The sequence below is a fragment of the Ambystoma mexicanum genome, chromosome 7q (genome assembly GCF_040938575.1).
Source record: "Ambystoma mexicanum isolate Mex_15411 chromosome 7q, UKY_AmexF1_1, whole genome shotgun sequence".
Classification (NCBI taxonomy): Eukaryota; Metazoa; Chordata; class Amphibia; order Caudata; family Ambystomatidae; genus Ambystoma; species Ambystoma mexicanum.
Window position 1 is genome coordinate 1,068,522,123 of NC_090941.1, and position 20,778 is coordinate 1,068,542,900.

The following is a 20,778-nucleotide window of genomic DNA, read 5'->3' on the forward strand; positions in this document are numbered from 1 at the left end:
AAATAGTGTAGGGGCAGTGTTTATGAAAAAGAAAGAAGTGTTCACAAAATTATATGTCCGGATGTTCACGCTGTTGGCCTTCCTTCCCCATGTTTTCAGCACGGGACAAGGCAGTTCACTTGAGCGTAGCACAATCTCTGGCTTCTTCAGCACGAGGATACAGTTCAATCATTAGCATCAAGTCTCTTTACTTATCAAAGTCTCTAGATCCAGAGGGTCTGATGTACCAAAACAAACGAAAAGTAATTTTCTGCTTACAAATACTCAAATACAGGTGAAACACTCTTCACCGCGGATCCCCCTCAGCTGGGCTCAGAGCCCTTTAATGCAACAATTGATTCTTTGATCCCCCTCTTCTGGGCTCAGATCCCATTTTCCAATGTTCATAGAATGTTCTTTCACTGGTGTCTCATGGTTCACCCCGGATCGCCCTCAGCTGGGCTCAGATCCCCTTTTACATTGTTCATAGAATATTATTTCTTGGGTGACTCACGGTTCATGAGAAAGTGTTCATGTCGGGAAAGGGATGCAGAGGTTGAATTTCTTCAGTATCTTACCTGGTAGGATGAGGAAAGGGTGTTACAGGTAAGGGGATATCGCGTCTCGCGGTTCGATGTCACACTTCCACTCCCCAGAGACCCCGAGTCCAGGTGATCCTCCCGCACTGGTCCCCCACCAGGAACTGGATGCAAAAGCTATGGCTGTGTCCTGGCCACCTGGATGACAGATCCCCGGGGACAAGCGGGGGAGATACCTTCAGGTTTCTCACAGATGGCTACCGTTATGAGGCTGGTGGGTTTGAGTGCCCTAGCAAAGCCTTGATCTGAAAATAAACCCCAAATCCAAGGTGCGCCTGTGTATTCTAGGTTGCATGTGTATCCTGCCTACATTTTGTCAAAAGGAGATCAGATTCCAGCAATGCTTACAAATGACCCATTTGGCCCACCTCTAAACTCCTTACTGGTGGCAGTTGTGTTTCTTAAAATTGCTGCCACTTCAGAGAGTTCTTTCTGACTGTCCACATTCAGAACAAAGCCCAGAACCCTGCTTCATTGGCTGAGCTTCCAAATGATCAATAACCTCTTCCCCCCTAGCTAGGGGCCTTTCAGGGCTGTGTGCCTTGACCTTAACAAAATATGTTAAAACTCTTTAGACATTAACTGCATACATCACCATGTATCATCAAATTTGACTGGGCCACCACCTGAAGATAGGAAGCCATTCTGTTGCCAACAGAGAATGTAAAGGGTGTAACCTCTAATGACAAAATTATAAACAATGATCACCTCAATAGCTGCTGCATGTGGTACCTGTGTCGCATGTATTCAAACAATGCTGCCAACTCAACATATTGCACTGATCTGTTGCTTGTTTGTGCCCAATACTTGCGTGCTGCTAGTGATAATACGTTGGTCCAGATTGGGTATTCCACTTAAACTCCAGCACCACTTATGAATATTGTTCTGCAAATGTGAGCTTGCATCAGTATAAAACAGAGGGACACTTTTGGGGAACAGTCCCTGTGAACATGCTCTAAATATGACCTTCAAAGGGGGTCATTCCGAGTTGGGCGGTAAGGGATACCGGGCACCGGTAAAGAGACTGGTGCCGGTAATCCCTTACCGCCCAATTCTGAGGTCCCTTAGCGGGAACCGTAAAGAACGTGTGGTCTGACCCGTTATTAGTGCCTTCTCCATTCCCATTGAGCCCTATGGGGGCTCAAATGGGAATGGGGAATGGTTGGTTGAATGTGGATTTACCGGGTCCTCCAGGGTCGGAATGACCCAGTAAATCTCCATTCACCGGACCCGGTAAGGAGGCAGCTATGGTGCTAATAACACCATGGCTACTGCCACCTTGGAATGACCCCCAAAGTCTCTTTGGGATCAATTACACATTTTTGAGGGATCCACCTGTGTCGTGTACCGTACACAGCAGGTTCACTTGGGCTGATATTCTAAGTAAAGCCCATATCAATCAAAATGGGCAACATCTCTGCCATAGCACAGTCGTATTACTACTTAAGTAATCGTTGCCTTTTTCAAATTAGAATGATGAATTTTTACATTACATTGCTGATATCCAGTCATGTAAAAATTCTTCTGATAGCCCATAAACCTGTGAGACTGCCTTCTTGAAACACCAGTATTTTAACTCCAGAAACTACAACAATATGGACACATAAGCAACAGTCATATGCTGCCCTCCGTACTTCTGGATAATGATAAGTATTGTTTTATCTGTAGTCAAAGTCCGAACATACAAACCAATGCAGAGGATCATAGGTAGCAATGGAGGGGACACCCACCAAAGCTTGTTTTAGAGTGTATATGTCATTTTATGTTAACATGCTATTATACTTCATCCATCACAGCAGTAGTGACATTACAGTGCCAGGGCTAGTTGGGAAAAGTAGTGTATTGTGTTCCCATAGGTAGCCAGATGGTGGTTTGTGGAGGAAAGGAAGATGCGAAAAATAACATGAATGGGGGGGGGGAGGAGTAGGACAGGTGTACACTGACTAACTATTGGAAGGATAAGAGGTGGTGAAGGGGGAGGGTGTATGATTAAAGAGGTAAGGGTGCATGGGAATGCATTGGCAGCTGCCCTGGTGGAATGCTGACCAGGTAGAGGGGAAAAAAGACATCTTGTGGTGACAAGAATTTTCCACTGATGGCAGCTTCGAATACATTCGAGGGTGGTGCCAAAGTGGGTGAAAGCACGGATGTGTGATGATATAGTGTGTTTTGGACCCCAGGCCCATTCCTCATCTCTCAATAGATCATACAATGTGGCTGTGAGCCCTGCACAGCAAGTTCAAGAAGATCCTAGTTTTCCCAGCAGACTTTGCAGAGCTCTCCCATCAATCCATATCCTTTGCCTGGGTAATTGGAAATCTTTGGCTACATTCTTTACATCATCCTCTCCATCTCTACTGGCTATGAGGATGTCATCAGCATATTAAACTACAAAACTGGGATAGGGAAAGGCCCTTCAGAATAATCTTCCTTTGCTTTTTGTGGATCGATGGTGGGAGAAACTCTACACCCCAGAGGAAGCTGCAACAAGTGAAAAACACTTCAGTTTCACCCCTCACTGTCAGAAGCTAGGAACATCTCCAAAACCCATTGGCTTCATGTATGCAAGTATAGAGAGAAGCACCATGTTTAATGTTAGCTAAAAGATCAAGAAAAGGAGCAACAGCTTGGCCCATTGGAGCTGGAACCCATTTGTGATTGTGTAGTCTATGCATAACCTGTAATGTGGTTCACCATTAGTGGGTTCACTTGCTCTGGATTGGCTTGGCCCATTTGAGCTGGAACCCATTTGTGATTGTGTAGTCTATGCATAACCTGTAATGTGGTTCACCATTAGTGGGTTCACTTGCTCTGGATTGGCTTGGCCCATTGGAGCTGGAACCCATTTGTGATTGTGTAGTCTATGCATAACCTGTAATGTGGTTCACCATTAGTGGGTTCACTTGCTCTGGATTGGCTTGGCCCATTGGAGCTGGAACCCATTTGTGATTGTGTAGTCTATGCATAACCTGTAATGTGGTTCACCATTAGTGGATCACTTGCTCTGGATCGGCCAACAGTGATGCAAAAAAGAATTATGATTCTGGGAGGACTCGATGAGTAGGAGCTCATTAGCCTATTCATCTCTTTGTTTAATGAGGGACCAATGGCCTCATTGCTAGTTTGGTGGAAAATCCACTGAATTAACACGAAGCTTGATTACCATTATCACTCTTGTCCCTTGAGGTTACTACGGAATTAGAAGTGGTGGCAATACTCAATGTATTGAGTCCAAATGACTCCATGGGGATTTTTGACAGATTTACTGCTGGTGGAATTACTGCACTGTAAATATTTCGATTTTTGGAGGTAAAGCGGTGGATCTTACTCCAGCATATTAGTGGAGGCAAATCCTTCACTTTCCCTTCCAATTCATATTTCAGCTGTGAGGGTAAAACAGTGATAATTCCTTAAACCACAAAAAAGTGGCAGTAACGAAATTACCACAATTTTGTTCCTGCACCGCTGAACTGGTAATAAGGCACAATGGGCCTCATTACGAGGCTGGCGGCCGCGGAATGAACGGTGCCGGTAAGTTTCCGGGCCACCACATCATGAGTTTGCTCGCGGGTGGCGGTATGCACGTCTGGGCCCGACCAGACGTGCATACCGCCACCCGTGAGCAGACCTGGATGCTAACAACGGACCCGTCATTAACGGGTCCGTTATTAGCATCCTCCCTATTCCCATTGAGCCCTATGGAGGCTCAAATGGGAATGTGGATGTACAAGGTCCGGGTCCACGGGAATTACCGGGCCGGCAAAAGTCAGAATGGCCCGGTAATTCCCTTTTTTCGGGACCCGGCAAGAACGGCATGGCTACCTTCAAACTCGTAATGTGGCCCAATGTCTTTTGTGAAGAGGGTATGGATGTACTTGTTTGGGATCATGCAATATTTTAATATACAGTACTGTGTCCAGCTTTTTCACATTAAACCCGTAGGTTCGCAGTACAGATAGAGTGAAACGCTTGCCCCGAACGGTACAAGGGCACAATAAAACCAAGGCATGCATAGAGCCTGTGTGGAACAAGGATAACACTGGGGCATAAATACAGAGTCAAAACACTAAATCCAATGTGGTGGGTGTCAGGAAACCTGAATCCAGCTATGGAAGAAACCATGAGAACAGAAAGGCAGGGGTCAGGAATGGACAAGAATGGATACGGGATACGGGAACTAAACAACTATACACTGGGCATCAAGGATCCACTGGTTTGTTGTCGAGCAACCCGCTGAGTGGAGTGCCATACTTTTTCTGTCCTGTCAGACCCTAGCGCTGCTGACGTAATGGAACTTGCATTTTCCAATGCCATCACAACATCTTGCTTGGTGCAACCGGCATGTCTGCGCATGCTGCTGGGCCATGGACTCCTGTTTGTATATCCTCTGGACGGGCGCCACCCCAATACCCGAAAGTGTTGAAACGTGACTGTACCTCTCAGCAAGGCTGCAGCGACACATCAGAGATGTCCTAGGGAATGAAAGTATCAGGCTGGTAGTCGGGGTATATTTACATTGTTGATCAGTTCCGATGTGCAATCATCTTGTCCATACCCCTTCCAGTCAAATAGCAGTTGAGTCTTCCTACAACAGTTTGCAAGCCACGGATGGCAGCGATGTTGAATTTTCAGCAAAGACACAAGGAAGACTGGGTGGATCTTGTATGTGTTGAGGAGCTTCAACTTCACAGTGACCTGGCTGATCGCCTTCAATACCCGTTAGGCAGGAACCCCATACCCAAACCAGGCTTGGGATCTATAGTGTGATATAGGCATCTGAATTAGCCTGATCTGTCATGGATTGTTTGGCTTTATATCAATGTTCCTTGACAGTGTAGTGCACCTGCACTAGTCGGGCCAAGATTGCATTGGCAGAAGGTAACACTGTTTTCAGACAGAGTTTTTCTAGTAGCATTCATGGGTGGAAAGCATAATAGATTTAAAAAAAAAGGGAGATTCCCCCATGTAGACAAGTGACAGACATAATTATAGGCAAACTCTGCCGTACTGAGGAGTGCTTTCCAATCTTTCTGTGTTTGAGGACAAAAACAGGGAAAATATTGCTCCAATGATACATTGAGGTATTCCGTTTGCCCATCTGTTTGTGGTTGGTATGCAGAGGAAACACGATGACTGATACCTAGCAGCTTTGCGAGGGCTTGCCAAAAATGGGCCGGGAATTGAGGATCATGGTTGGAGATGTTCAGGGATGGCAGTCGATGTAAACAGAATATGTTTTGGCAGAGCTGTACAGCCATCATCGCGGTGGATGGCATGCCTTGTAAGGCCAAGAAGTGTCCCATTTTGTGAAATGCATCGACGATCACCAGGATGGTATCAACAGCGGACATAGGTGGTAAATGGGAGACTAGGCCAGGGATATGGGGGTGTCTCTAAATAATGCAGTGAGCCTGCAGGTTTTTCTTTTTGCCTCTTTCGCTGGGTGCAGATCTCACATGTTGCCAAATTCTCAGTGACATATTTAGCTTGTGTGGGCCACCAACACCAGCGCTTCAATAACTCAGGAGACTTCTTCTTCCTGGATACCCAGCCAACGGAGAGTCATGGCACCAACATACCGCAATTAATCTGGTTTCTGTCATTGGTAGGTACAGTAACTCTTTAGCGAATGGGAACCCATTCTTAATTGACAGAAAATGTGATTCAGTTAGGTCCTATTGATCCAAAAGCCATTTCTTGATCTGCCTTGGCATCTCATTTGATGCACTGCAAGCATCAATGACATGGCTTTCTGGTATCACTAGTGTACCCTTATTGGTGTATCGAGAGGCGTCTTCATGCATGCAAGATAGGGTATCAGCTTTACCGCTGTGATAACCTGCTCAGAATGTGATCCCTAAATCATGTGCAGAGATAAGCAAGTGCCAACGAAGCATGCTGAGAGCGGTGAGACTTCTGTGATTCCGTGAAAACCATGACTTGCTGTTTAGCTCCTAAAAAGTGGTGTCTCCACCCACTAAATTCTGTCTGTATCATCAAAAGTTCTTTGTTCATGATTGCGTAGTTTCCTTTAGCTGGGGCACGTTTACATGAATAAAAGGCAGTGGTGTAATAGAATGGTGGCCACCGTCACATCCGAAGCATCAGCTTTGACTATAAAAGGTTCTTCTGGGTTGGGGTGCTGAAGTTCAGGGGCCATTGTGAATGCAACTTTGAGCCATTCAAAGGTGATTTGTGTATCCTCAGTCCAATAGAACTGGTTGTTCTTTTTCAGCCAGGCTGTCAAAGGAGTAGCAATGTTGGAATAGTCCTTGATAAAACATCTGTAGAAATGTGTGAAAGCTAGGAAGGTCTGCAATGACCCAAAGATTCATAGGCACTGTCCATTGCAGAACAGATTTCACTTGACCCCGGTTCATCCCTATTCCTTGTGGGTTGAGAACACAACTCAAGAACTACACCATTTGAGTGTAGAAGGTGCATTTTTCAGTTTTGGCGTACAGCCGATTGTCACGCAGTCTCTGCAACACTTGTTTAACATGTTATACATGTGTAGCTTCTCTGACGAGGAGTAAATCACAATGTTGTTAAGATATTCTATCATGTATTGATTCAATAGGTTGTGAAAGATGCCATTCATGAAGTGCTGAAAAGTGGCCGGGGAGTTACACATGCCAAACGTACTCGAACTAACCATAACATGTACGGAATGCCGTCTCACATTCGTCCCCCTCTTTAATGCGTATAAAATGATAGGCATCACGTAGATGCAATTTGGTATAGAGGCCACTGGATCTGAGATTCACGAGAGGTAAAGGATACTGATTTTTCATCAGGATGCTGTTGAGGGCTCTATAGTTGATGAAAGTTCTCAGTTCTCTTTCTTTGGGACAAAAAGTAAATGGGATGTAGCAGGAGATTTGCAATGACTAATCAATCAAGACAGCAATGGATCATATAGATGCATGTCTTGATCTCTGGTCAATGGATGTACCCTTCAATACAGAATGGTAGCGCCTGGGACTAAATTGATTGGGGAGGCAGGCAGGTTTTCTCTCCCCTTTTTGTGAAATATGTCAGCATACCGTCAAAAGCATGAGGGAACATTGGGGGCCAATACTGCAATAGTATGCATGGTTGTCAGAAAGGCTTGATTAGGACTGTTCAGTTGGTATGCTGATCCGGAAGGGTGCAGACAGGAAGTGAGGCAAAAACGTGAGGGAAAGTCATAGTTCCCTTCTCAATCGATGTTCAGTTTATGTTGCTTCAATCATGACATACCCAGGATGATCCCATAATGTGGCGCATCGATGAAACCAAAAGATAAACAGCATTTATGAGGTCTAAAACTGTTATGTAAATGCTCAACATGTGTATATTATGCAGTAGATCATTTGTCTTGTGTCTGCTTCTGCTTATCCCTTGGTAAGCACATGAGGTCAGACCATTCTAGAGTTTAGAATTCCCAGAATTTTGTTGTTGCTCAAGTATTAGCAGTTAAGCTTGGGTTGTTGTACTGGTTGGGGGTCTTTGATACATGTCTTCACGCAATTCAATAAACCACATGAGAAACTTACCTGGTGTGGTTATTGACACAACATTGGCGACGAGGATGGGATGTTGAAGCAAGTCCAGCCACCCAGGACACGAACCACGACATCAAGACCCCCAACCTGCAGGCTAGGAGAGGTCGGTGCCCACCTGCATAGCTGCCTGCCTTGGAGTTGCTCCGATCCCAGCAACAGTGGCAGCGAACCAGCAGTGTGCCCAGTGGATCCCCGGCCCGACTCACAGGGCAGCGGTTTGAGCTTGCGCGAGACCGGCATCCGGAGCATCAGCTGTTTACCCCAAAGCGAAGTGTCAGTGCGAGGATGGCGATGCAGGCGACTGTCCTCCCTCGCCCAGCTGAATAGAGAAGGGAGTTCTGGGAGCTGCACCCAACCCGGAGTTAAGGAGGGCTCCAGTGGGTCAAGAAGAGCCCTCCCCCTTAACCGCCTTGTGACTGGGTCACGTGACGAGCGCTCACTATGTCACGCGGCACGCAGTCGCTCGCTGTGTGTCCACCAGGAAGTGGCAACAGATTTGAGGAAGCGCTGCGCTGCAGATCACGCCTTGTGATTGCCCCGTGTGTCCACCAGGAAGTGGGAATGCACCTGAGGAAGGGTGTACCACTCACACGCACCAACCCGCCTAGGGCCCAATTGGAAAGGAGGTGCCAGCACGAGCAGCTTTTGGGGATCACAGGTGAGAGTGATCAAAGCGGCGTGGTGTGCTGCATTAACCTCATTGTTTCTGGAATCTGATGAATGCAGAGAAAATAATTCTATAGTAGTTGCTGCTGATGACTGTCTCTGTGCAACTTCTTCTGCATATGTAAACGTTTTTGAGTGAATCAGGCACATCCTGACCAGTATTGCCACATTCATCTCCTGAGCAAGAAATATGGCATTATCGGGAGTTCCTGGGCCGCAAGTGTTTATGCCCACACCAGGCCCACCCAGGATTAAGTGGGCCCCCTGGAAAAAGGGATTTTTACACTATGTCAAAGCCACGTGTGGTAATGGGATGTCTGTAGAACGCAAAGTGGCAATGTTAATGCACTTTCTTGGCTATGAGGGTCAAAGGATTTATGACACTCTCCCTGACATTGCGGAACTGGATTTGGAAGGCGGGGCGAATGATTTTGATGAAGCACTAGCTAAGCTGGATAAACACTTTGAATTGAAAATAAGCACAGTGCTTGAACGGTACCATTTTGGCATGAGGTTCCACCATGAGGGGGAATCTGTTGAGGATTGTGTTACAGCCCTGAGACACTTGTCATTATACTGCAAATTTGGCAGGGGGTTGGACGAACATATAAGGGATCAATTTATGATCCACTGTTCCAATGACAAAATTTGTGAGGAAGTCTGGTTAAACGATGATCCTAATTTAGAAGAGGTTATAAGTATAGCAAAAAGGAATGAGCATACTTTGCAGTGTGTAGCCAAATTGTCTGTTAAAGAGAACAAGACACCTCAGGCCACTGAGGTCCTGAGGGTAGGAGATAAAAAGAAAGATAACGTAAAGGAGAAAAAGAGACAGAAAGTCAGGCCCACCAAGCGCTATGAAGCTACCCAGAGCAAGGGTGGGGGGAGTGAGCTAGGAAATAAACGTCTCCAAAGAAGATATAATGCAAGGAAATGTAAAAAGCGATGATAGATTATGCTTTCGATCTGGTAGTGCACGCCATCTATCAACGTCTCCTATCTGTCCTGGGAGACGTGCCAATTGCAGTTTTTACAAGAGGTGGGGGCATTTTGAAAACTGTTGTAAGAATTATCGCATTGGTGGAGGAAAGGGAACCTTGTTAGTTGATGAGTGCAATGTTATGTCATCAGAGGAAGGTGAAATGTCAGAGAATTAAATTGTTACTGTGCATATGGTACGATGTACTGGATCTGATGAATGCGAACACCCCTCTGCTTGGGTAGAGGTGAATGGACATCAAGTGAAAATGCTGGCGGACTCATGTTCAAAAATCACGTTGATGTACAAGGTGGTTTATAAAAACATAAATGGTGGATTTATGAAATATTTAATTCCCTCAGATAAGAATCCTGGTGGGTACAATGGAAGCAAAATAGAAGTCCTACGATGTTGTAATGTCCAATTCAAAATTAAGGGTAGGATGACGTATGGCAAAATGTATGTCACTAAGAAAGGTGAAACTTTGCTTGGGTGGAGAGAGCAGAGGGGGCTATGCATTAGATTAGACCCTAATAGTGAGGAGCAAGTTCTTAATGTATCCATCTCACCAGAATTAGATAAAAACACCTGTAAAGGTCATGACGTAATTCTGAAGTATCCAGAAGTTTTCAACAAGGGTGTAGGATGTCTCAAAGGGATAGTGCACAAGATTGTTGTGAAAGAGGGAAGTGCGCCAGTTGCCGCTAAACTCAGACCTTTGCCATTTTCAATGCGCAATGCAGTGCGTGAGGAGCTAGCGAAGTTGGAAAAAGCAGGGATTATTGAGCCTGCTAAAGCTGTAGAGTGGATTTCCCCAGTGGTAGCGATGAAAAAAGGAAATGGCGATCTGAGAGTCTGTGTCGACTTGAGCGAACTCAATCGGTGTGTTGTTGCTGACCGACACCCGCTTCCCAAAATGGGAGAACTTCTGAGTCGCATTGGTAATGCAAAGTTCTTTGCAAAACTAGATATGGCAAGTGCTTATCATCAGATCAATTTGGATGTTGAGTCTCGGAAAATAACGGCTTTTATTACGTATGAAGGGTTATAACAATTTTGCTGCATGCCTTTTGGTTTGATATCGGCATCCTCTGTGTTTCAAAAAGTTATGGATAAGTTGTTGAAAGATGTGAGTGGTGTATGGTGTTTTCAAGATGATGTACTTATATGTGGGAAGAGTGAGGAAGAATTGAAAGAAAGGGTGGAAGTGGTGTTGGAAATCTTCAAAGGAAGAGGCATAACGTTGCAAGGGGAGAAGTGTGTTTTTACAACTCGAGTTGTAGAATATTTGGGTCATGAAATATCAGAGGATGGACTGAGGCCGAAAAGAGATTTGGTGGATGTTATTGTAAGAATGCCATCACTGAAAAATAAAGCAGAGTTGAGAGCGTTTTTGGGAATGATTGAATTTTACCATCGCTTTGTGGAAAACTATGCTGATAGTGTGACCAGCTTAAGGGCATTGGTGAGAAGGGTGTAGAGTTTGAGTGGGACAAAGAATGTCAGAGAGAATTTGATGAAATTAAAAGAAAAATTGACATGGCAAAGCCTTTAGCTATGTATGACATGAGAAGGAAGAGTATCCTTTCTGTTGATGCCAGCGATACGGGCATAGGGGTTGTGATGTCACAACCAGGAGTAGATGGTACTGAAGTGATTGTGATGCATGCCTCCCGCATGTTGAAAGGTACAGAGCTTAATTATTCAGTCCTAGAAAATGAAGCCTCGGCATGCCATTGGGGCATAGAAAAACTTAAAAATGTTGTGTGGGGTCACCAATCTGCATACACTCTTCAGAGATAGGCTGATCAACAGACTTTGGTGGTCTTCTTTAGGTATGGTGGAAATGTCTGTGGTTTTCCATTCCCCCACCCTCTTCTTTTATCAATCCACTTGCAGGACTACATGAAACAGGGCTGAGTAATCACTGGATAATGAAGAGACCATGGACAAGGGGTCCTTCATGTCATCACTGAGGACCCAGGTAAAACACTGTTGCTTTCTTCTCTTTGGGCCAAGCGGTTTCTGCAGTCAACGGATTAAACTTAGCTATATACGTGCTTATGTCCTTTCTGACTTGTATTTTATCCAGACGCTCCCTTGACAAGATCTACATGTATCAACACCCTCGCCGTCGCCTCAAGGAGGTCCTTGAAATCATATAGTAAAGGATAATTCCTTTACAACAACTGATTAGCACAAAGCACAGCCACCCCACCTAGATAAGACAGGACAAGCGCTGAAGCATCCTGTAAGGCAGTCGGTCTGCACACAAAGTGGTTTACAAAGGTCCGAAAGGTGTGCGGATTTCCAGTGAATCGTCCAGACAGGGCTAAGGGAAAGGGAGAGGTAGTGAGACTTGGATAAACAGTGGTGTTATGTGCCGCAAAGGGCAGGTGTCGTGGTGCTGCTTCACCCACTCCTGCAATGTCTGCTTTGAAGTGCGCCTATTGTGTGAATCTGTATCTGCCATAGGGCCGCTATCACATGATACATGATCTATTATAAGATTAATACAAAAGAGATTCCTAAGCGCGGACCTAGGATTCGAAACTGTGTTACTTTTCGTCGTTTTGCTTCCAAGATGAGCGTGTTGCCATTGAGCTATACTTCCCATGTTTCGTCACGCCTTGAAACACTTGTGTATGAGTGTGTTATAAATGCCATATCATGATTGACAGGGGCGACCAGATCAGGAGCTGCATCCCTCTGGACAAACTGTGATGTCAACGGGATTCACAGTGACTTCAAGTTTCTTTCTGATAGTTGGGTGGTAGGTAACACGACGGTGAAACAATATATGTACTGCACACATGAACAGGAGCAAATAACTGTATGGCACAGGGACTGCGGTGGTAATCAGGAAGTCTTAGGTTCTAAATCTAAACAGGGAGTATTAGGGCACACAAAAAACAATGCATGCACCAAGCACAATATCTGTTACTGAGTGGAACGTGGACGACACTAGGGTGTAAATACAGCGTGCACACAACGAAATCCAAGCGGTGACCCTTGTATCAGGTCGTCTTCTGGGAGGTGACGGGGTAATGGCAGGCCATACCACATTCTTCTTCTTCTTGTTAGGATGACTCCAGAAACCCAAAGCTGTCCATTTCCATCTATTAAGATCGCCAGAATAAGCACCAATCAGCCATCAACCTTCACTAGATCTCATCCCACTTCCCCGTCCCCCGCACAAACTGAAGCAGGAACCTGCACTGTTCATCCACCACCCCTCTTTTCCAACTGAACAGATCAGATAAGCCCTGTACAACCACACCAATGCTGCTCATCCTGACTCTTGATCCCTCCGTGAAGTCGCTGTTATACACTCATGCGCATGCGCCATCGCTATATGCACATTCTTTATCCATTCGCACCCAACTCCTTTTCTTTTTTCATACATAAATGTTTCTGTTTGTGTGCCCCAAAATGTACCTACTTTATCATCATTTGATGTCTTCACCGGTTTATTACCTCTCCCATTCCTTATACTCTTTAACTCCCTTGACACCGACATTCACTTCCTTTCTGTTTTCTCTGCCCCCAGTTCTAAATTCACTTATCGGGATGTTTTCCCTCCCTCTCTGTAATACTAATATCAAGGTATGGAGGATGGTGTGCCACCCACCCTAATCGCCCCCTGTTGCGTTGCACGGGACCTTTATAACAGTCATGTGATCGATCATCTCCAACCGCATCTTTAAATACATCTGTGACCTCTTATCTCTTTTCTGCTGCGAGACATTGCCCGCTGCGAGGAGCATTGCACTAACTTAGAGAGCCCAGGATTCTGGAAAACTCAGATTAAATCCACCTAACACTGTCATTATTCTATGTATGTATCTTCACGTCATTGTTTTTATTGTTTATTTATTTATAGAGTGCACCGAGCTCTAAGGCATTATGCTTGTGAATCACCCACTTTAATATGCTTGTTTGTACCTTTGAGGTACCTCGCTCCGACCTTCCGCCTCAGATCCATTGAGTTTTCCTGAATGATGCTCTTCATATGTTTTCATAGCCATACTGAGTAGTCGTCTTCCTGCTCTGGCAAGACAGTCCCATCAACAAGAGTCTATCAGTGAGGTGCAGCGGCGTTGCTGGGGGGGCTGAGGGGGCTATAGCCGCGGGTCTTTTGGTTGTAGCACCGGATAGAAGCGCAGGTGTTACAACCAAAAAGGCTAGCTAGCCCCCAGTCCTGACAGTCCCAAAGTTAGCATAGCCCGGATCTTTTCCAGACCTAGCAACACCCCTGGTCAGGTGCTGCATGACTCCATTCAATGTATCATACTGTTTCCTTGGAAAGACTGCTACAAACCTCCTGTTTTCTAATAAGCCCTAAACTCCAGGCATCTGTGGCACTTCAGGGTATAACCCTGCCATACCCATGACTGCATGGCGGGGTCATCACTCGGCGGTGGTTCACAGGGGCTGTAAGCTTGCTTCGAGGCTCCTGGGGGCCAGAAGTGGAAGAGGCTTTCTTGCCTTTTCTTTAATCCAGACATGGCGGTGCCACGGTAGCCTAGGACCACCATCCATAAGGTCTGACTTACATCCTTCCACCTTCCTCTCTCCGCCTCTTATCGCAAGCTATATCACGGTCCTGTAAATCATACATTCTCAGACCCCGGTTCCCTCTTCTGGACCCACAACTGCCGCCAATACTCTCGTAGGGTAACAAATAAGTCGTGGAAAATGTAAATTCCTCCTGTGAATGTGTAATTGGTTATTTATAACCAGCTTAATACCCAGAGGTTCTAAGTGCGGCCCTGGGGATCGAACCTGTGTTGCAGGGGTGTTGCTAGGTCTGGAAAAGATCTGAGGCTATGCAAATATCAGGACTGTTTGGACTCGGGGCTAGCTAGCCTTTTGGTTGTATGCTCTGAGCTTCCATCCGGGGCTTCAACCAAAAGACCCGGTGGTTATAGCCCCCTAAGCCCCCCTCCAACGGTATGTTGGTCCACTTTGTCTTGCTTCCAAGGCGAGCGCGTTGCCCCTGAGCTATCCTCCCGAGAAGTATTCGGTTTCTACTTCACAAAACTGCAACATTTCCCACTTTGGATCTGCTTATAGAAATTGGCAACATTTTGCAGCAAGGCAGATTTGAGTTTTACTTTTCAAGCAGAAATACAAATCCAATTTACATTCTCTGCAAATAATCAACACTGTTCACCAAATTATGCCTATTTTTGCAATTGTGTAAATTGTGTAACATGCTAACATTTGTGCATGGTTACAATTTCATAAATAGTTATGAGGAATTCCAAATCGCATAATGACCTTTAGTGTTGATGTACCTGTGCCAGAAATGCAGATGAAAATACAGCGGGCGGCAGCGGATTGCTTCACTTTAGTTTGTGAAGTTCACTGGAGAGAGTCATTTTTTGTAACTTTATCCAGGGTTTTTTTCTTCAATTTGTTCTCATTCTCTTCTTTCTTGCTCTTCTTGGGTTGAATGTGATGCATCTTTCCTGGGCTTATTTTTTGCTTTTTACATTCATTTTTCACTGCAACCGGTCCATCCTGGGAGGACCTTTGGCATGGCTATTCAGAGAAACCTACCTTTGTCTTGTGTTGAGTTTCATGAACTCAAGGATGCAAGGGAGCACCTCAACCTTTCAGGTGATGAGAGGAGCGTGTCTCACTAACTGCCCTGGGAAGCCAAAATCTACCATTTCTCACAGCAGTGGGAATTATTTTATTGCATGTTGTGAGCCAGAGTTGCTAATGTGCATGAGAAACCCTCATCATAGATTAGTGATTCACCAGCAGGTGTTGGAATGTGATTTTTATTTTGCAGATTTGAGAATTAGAAAGAAGAATGAAACCTTCTCCAAAGAAGTGCATTTGGTCCATTTGATAAACCAGTGATTAAACAGGGGTTAATCCAACATTAAGCAAAGGCACATGGATGTAAAGGGGATAAACAACAGACTCAATTTCTGGTTTAATATAGGTTAAATCTGGCTAAAGACAGAGGGTAAACAAGGGGGTTGCCGATTAAACAAGGGACATTTAAAAGAAAGGCAAGCAAGAGATTAAATGAAAGGGGAATTAAAGACAGGGGGTAAAATTGATGGCCATTAAAAGGTTTGGATTTAATGAAGGGGTTAATAAGGGATTGAGCAGCAGATTAAATGATTATTAATTTTTTATTTTATTTTTTATTTTTTATTTATTTTGGAATTTATAATGCTCTTTTGCCAAAGTGCTGTATATCATTTGCAAAAAATTGTACATCAATGACCAGAAAAGAAAAGGAGGTGTAGAGGAGCAGTTGGAGGCACTTTCCCTAACTTTCACCCCATCACTGCAATTGTACCGGAACAGCAGGAGAAGAGCTGTATCTGGGATCCCTTATGTTGTCCCTATACCGAGTCCAGTGTACGAGAGACGATATGCACTAAGGCAACCATAGCAAATGTACCCTTGCACTGAAAGAGTGGGAGGATATCTTGTGGAAGGATGTCTGCATGCACCACTGGATATCATGTAGTGCTGAGTGAGATCTGACGAGGGCAGAGTGAGGAAGATATACAAGGACATAGTGAAACAATATGAAAATACGTAAGAATAACTATGCAACTGAAGTGATAAGAGAAACATGTCCAAAATGATAAAGCAACCATATACAAAGAAGGATGAAGTAACTTGCTGACCAATAAGTGTAAATACGCAGTAACGCAAGATAAATGAGACATATAGAAGCATGCTATAGAGGAAAATATAATATGGCGAGGACAGCCATGATAGGAACATGGATGTCGGCTTGTGTAAAGATTCAATCCAGCTACCTCAGAAACAGAACAGGGGTGCAGAGTAAGGAGACGTTGGGGAATTAGCTTTGTGTGCAAAATGAAGAAGAGTCTATGTTCCCTTGGGATCAAGGGTGCTATTTGAGGAGTAGCGGCAAAGTACCACGGGAGGCAGACGAATATGTCCAGGACATGAGACATATTTCTCTTAGATGTAAGAAGAAACAAACATTTGCAAGAGCCAAGTGTTGGACAATTAACAATGGATAAGGCTCCTACGAGATGGAGTGAGCAAGTCTCTAGAGGTCAAGAGTAGCAATGACAGTCAGTATGATTGAATCAAATAAGCAGTAAATAGGAGGTCTAAATGTACAAATTTGTGGTCTCATCACGTGTGATTCAGAAGTTGAATACAAGGGCTAGTCATTAAGCTGTAGATGAAGCCAGTGATGTGCTTACACTCCCTTGAATTTCCCAGAACAGAGAGCAAGTTACTAAGTCAACTACAGACACAAAACTTTGGCTCATGGTCAGACTGATGTGAGATGATGGACTAATTGGGAAAGTGTGGCCTAATCTGGCGTGACTCAAGCACCTGGTTTCATTTTGCTTTCGTGCTGCTAGCCGAGCCGAAAGTCTAAGGTCGGGAGAGAATGCCAACCAGTCAGTGGGTCTATGGGGCAACCTAATATACAAAGTTGCATAGACCAATCAACTGCCATTTGTCCGCTATAAGTATTATATGTTTTCAGAGGTAGTTTGAGGCATGCCTTACAAATAAGGGGCAGCCAAGGAAGAACTAACCCATATGCATTCTATAAGTAGAAGTGTTCCCGTAGCCTATCCCTATATATTGGGGTATAAAACCTCTGTGTGAGCAAGTTTGTGTGTGAGTATGCAAGCATCAGTACAATGTTCTGCTTAATTAAATTGAGAATAAAGTAGTTATTTGCCATATTCTTTGAGTCTGCCCGGTTATTAGGTCTGAGATGTTTATTGGGAATCCCATCTAGCATAAGAGATGCTTCAAGGTGTTAAAGCACAGAGGATTGAAGGAGAGCTTTACTTTATTGAAGACTAAGCCTGGGTGAGGGACTAGGTTAAACAAGGGGGTTGTCCGTTAAACAAGGGGAGGATTTATAGAACTGGTTAATGGTATTAAACAGCAAATTAAGTGAATGCTTTAACAGGGGTTAATAAAATGTGGAATAAAGACTGGTGGTAAAAAAGAGAGCTTCCCATTAAAGAAGTGGGATTAGAAAGACGATGTGATTCGCATGGTGGGTGTGCGCTCACCAGGGCTTTTTTTTTAAAATGTTTAATTAAATGGAATGATGGTAGTGCAACCTTAGGAAAATGTGTCTAGTTAATCCACACACATTTCCCTATGCTCACACTACGACAAAAGCAGAGACCTGTGTACTCTGGACTGGACAGCACCCACAGGTACAGTCCACTCCTGTCATATTTAGTTGGAATGTTTATTTTATTTATTTGTTTTGGTTAATAATACCTTTACAAAATTAAGTACATTGAAAGAAGCAATACAACTATACATCAATTGATTTCAGCAAAACACTTTTAGCAACACATATAAAATACAAGTGCAAATACAAATGCAAATACAACCACAAATACAAATACAAGACAATGGGCCTCATTACGAGTCCGCGGTAACCAAGGCGGTAAAACCGCCTGGTTACCGCCGGACTCGTATTACCATTCCGCCTCCATGACTCCCGGAAATACCAGGGCATTACGACCCTGGTGTCCCAGGAATTCCGGAGGCGGAATTTGGTAAATCCCCATTCCCATTGAGTCCCATAGGACTCAATGGGAATGGGGAAGTGGAAACACCGGCACCATCTCGTGAGTCGGGATCGGGCGGTCCGGAATTAACAGTGGCAGTGGGTTTACCGTCACTGTTAATTCCGGACCGCCCGACCTGTAATGAGGCACAATATCTATAGAAATATACATCAGTTAATTTAAACAAAATACATATCGGCTACAGGTACAGACTCGATAATGGCACAATGAACATATATCATTCTGCATAGTATAGTACACGTACATATACGATTCCTTATTACAATTCTTTGCAGTTCATATTTCTTTTACAAGTTTGTCCATTACGAGGATCCACCATAATTATCTGATTGCAGATAATGGCGCACACTTAGGTAAACAATACAAGACCGACCGCCAGAGCAGATCTTCATCCCAGTGGGAGAACAATTCAAGGTCATAGCTCAGATGGGGGATGATCTTAGACTAGTAAAACCTTATTACGGGATCATAGAAAATGTTCCATATTTCATATTTATTTTTTTCATTCGTGTGACTTGTTTAAGAGCTTTGTCCCTCAAATAGTTTTGATAAAAATACTTTTTTGGTGATGAAATAATAGAAAATCCCAAAAAGTTAATGGACATCTTCACGGCCAATCTTATATTATTCAAAACCCAAGTGAAGCTAATCGGACATGTACGTTTACTCATTCTCATGACCACAGTCTTTTGCAGGTTTACTTTTAGAGGATTTGCCTCTATATACCTTTTAACGTCTATTATTAGTCTGTGTAGCCAATTAGAGTGTGGTCGATTAAGTTAAAATTGTCTGCATAGGCAGACCAGCAAATTCTTTGGCCCTCAATATTCGGAGGTGCACATGAGGCACCATCTATTACATCACCCAAATCTGCGACATATCGATTAAATAAGGCGGGAGCAAATATACAGCCTTGGTATAGTCCATTGTGTGTGGGAATAGTATTAGACAGCAACGCCTCCTTGTTCATATATATCTGAATTTTTGACCCTCTGTGTAAGTGGATTAAAATGGAGAGCAGTCCCCCCCAGTTAAACCAAATGTATTCAATTTTGCCCATAGTGTGTTCCTATTAACCAGGTTGAACGTGAGAGCTAAATTCATGGAGGCCACATATATTGGTACAGAGTGGTCCTTACAGTCCCAGGCCTACGTTATTTTTCAGGATGCATTTGTAAATTGATTTGGCCACACAGCTCTAAATGAGCTGGCCTTATGAATTAAATCCCCAATATCCTTTATTTGTAAACTTCAGGTCCCAGGCACAGGACTCTAGGTCCGCTCCTTCAGGGAATTAGAGTTCTTCCCTCCCATATCCCGCTTTGGATTAAGGCGCTATATAAATAACACATCATTATCATTATCATTATCATATATGTTCCCAATGTGCCCTACACAATCACCTTCCGATATGGGATTACATTGTACTGAGGACTGGCTGCTCTCCAAAGCATTTACAAGAAGCCAGACATGTCAAGAACTGCCATCTTTCAAAGCATCCATCATGTGTTTCCCATATATTTGATACATACTTGCTCGATGGGCTTTGATCCAATTTTTCAGTTTTTGTTTTTCCTTGAATATTCCCTTTTGATTTATATTCTTACAGCCCGATATTTTAGCAATTAAACAAATCTCTCTCCAGCAAGATTTTGTCATGTTCTCCACCATAACATCGAACCCATGTTTATGCATTTTGTAAACAGGTATTGTTCCAATCTCTTTCACTGATTTATTAATTAGATCCGGCACATAAGGTCCGAAAGAGCTATGGTTATTTACCAATTGCTTGTTATCCAGAGTCAAACTCACAAAGTCATTCAGAAGGAGAACATTTAGTTTACAGACATTACCCTTATGCCAAATGACTCAGGATATGTTGCTATTCAAATTGAAAGGAACAGTATAATATTTCAATGTTCTACCACAATCCACTGGACAAAGAATAGCCTGTAGCTTCTTATGGTCACTAAACCCTGTACAGACTGTCTTCAACTCTTCCATCTGGTCCATAATGCCCTTTGTCATAAATATATAGTCTATGATTGAGCTTTGTTTCCCGTCCTACTATGTAACTGAACTCATGCTATTGTCTAGCTGATCATTTACCATGTATAGTCCCCATCTCGACAGCATGTTAAGCCAAATTTGACCTTGGAGCCTCTTTCTGATACCCATAGTTCGCCCACCAAAATTATCAGAGGGCGTAGTTAAAGTTAACGGGCCACCAATGTCGGCTGTGGTCCTAACTGTAGATGGTCATGGTGTATTATGTTAGAGTGAGAACAATCAGCGTTAAGATCACCTATAATTATTATCTGTCCCCCCAGTGTGCTAAACAGTCAGTGATCAATCACCTCATTCATCACTCTTTAAGTGTGATTTAGATTTGACGTTGGATTCCAGTATATATTGACAAA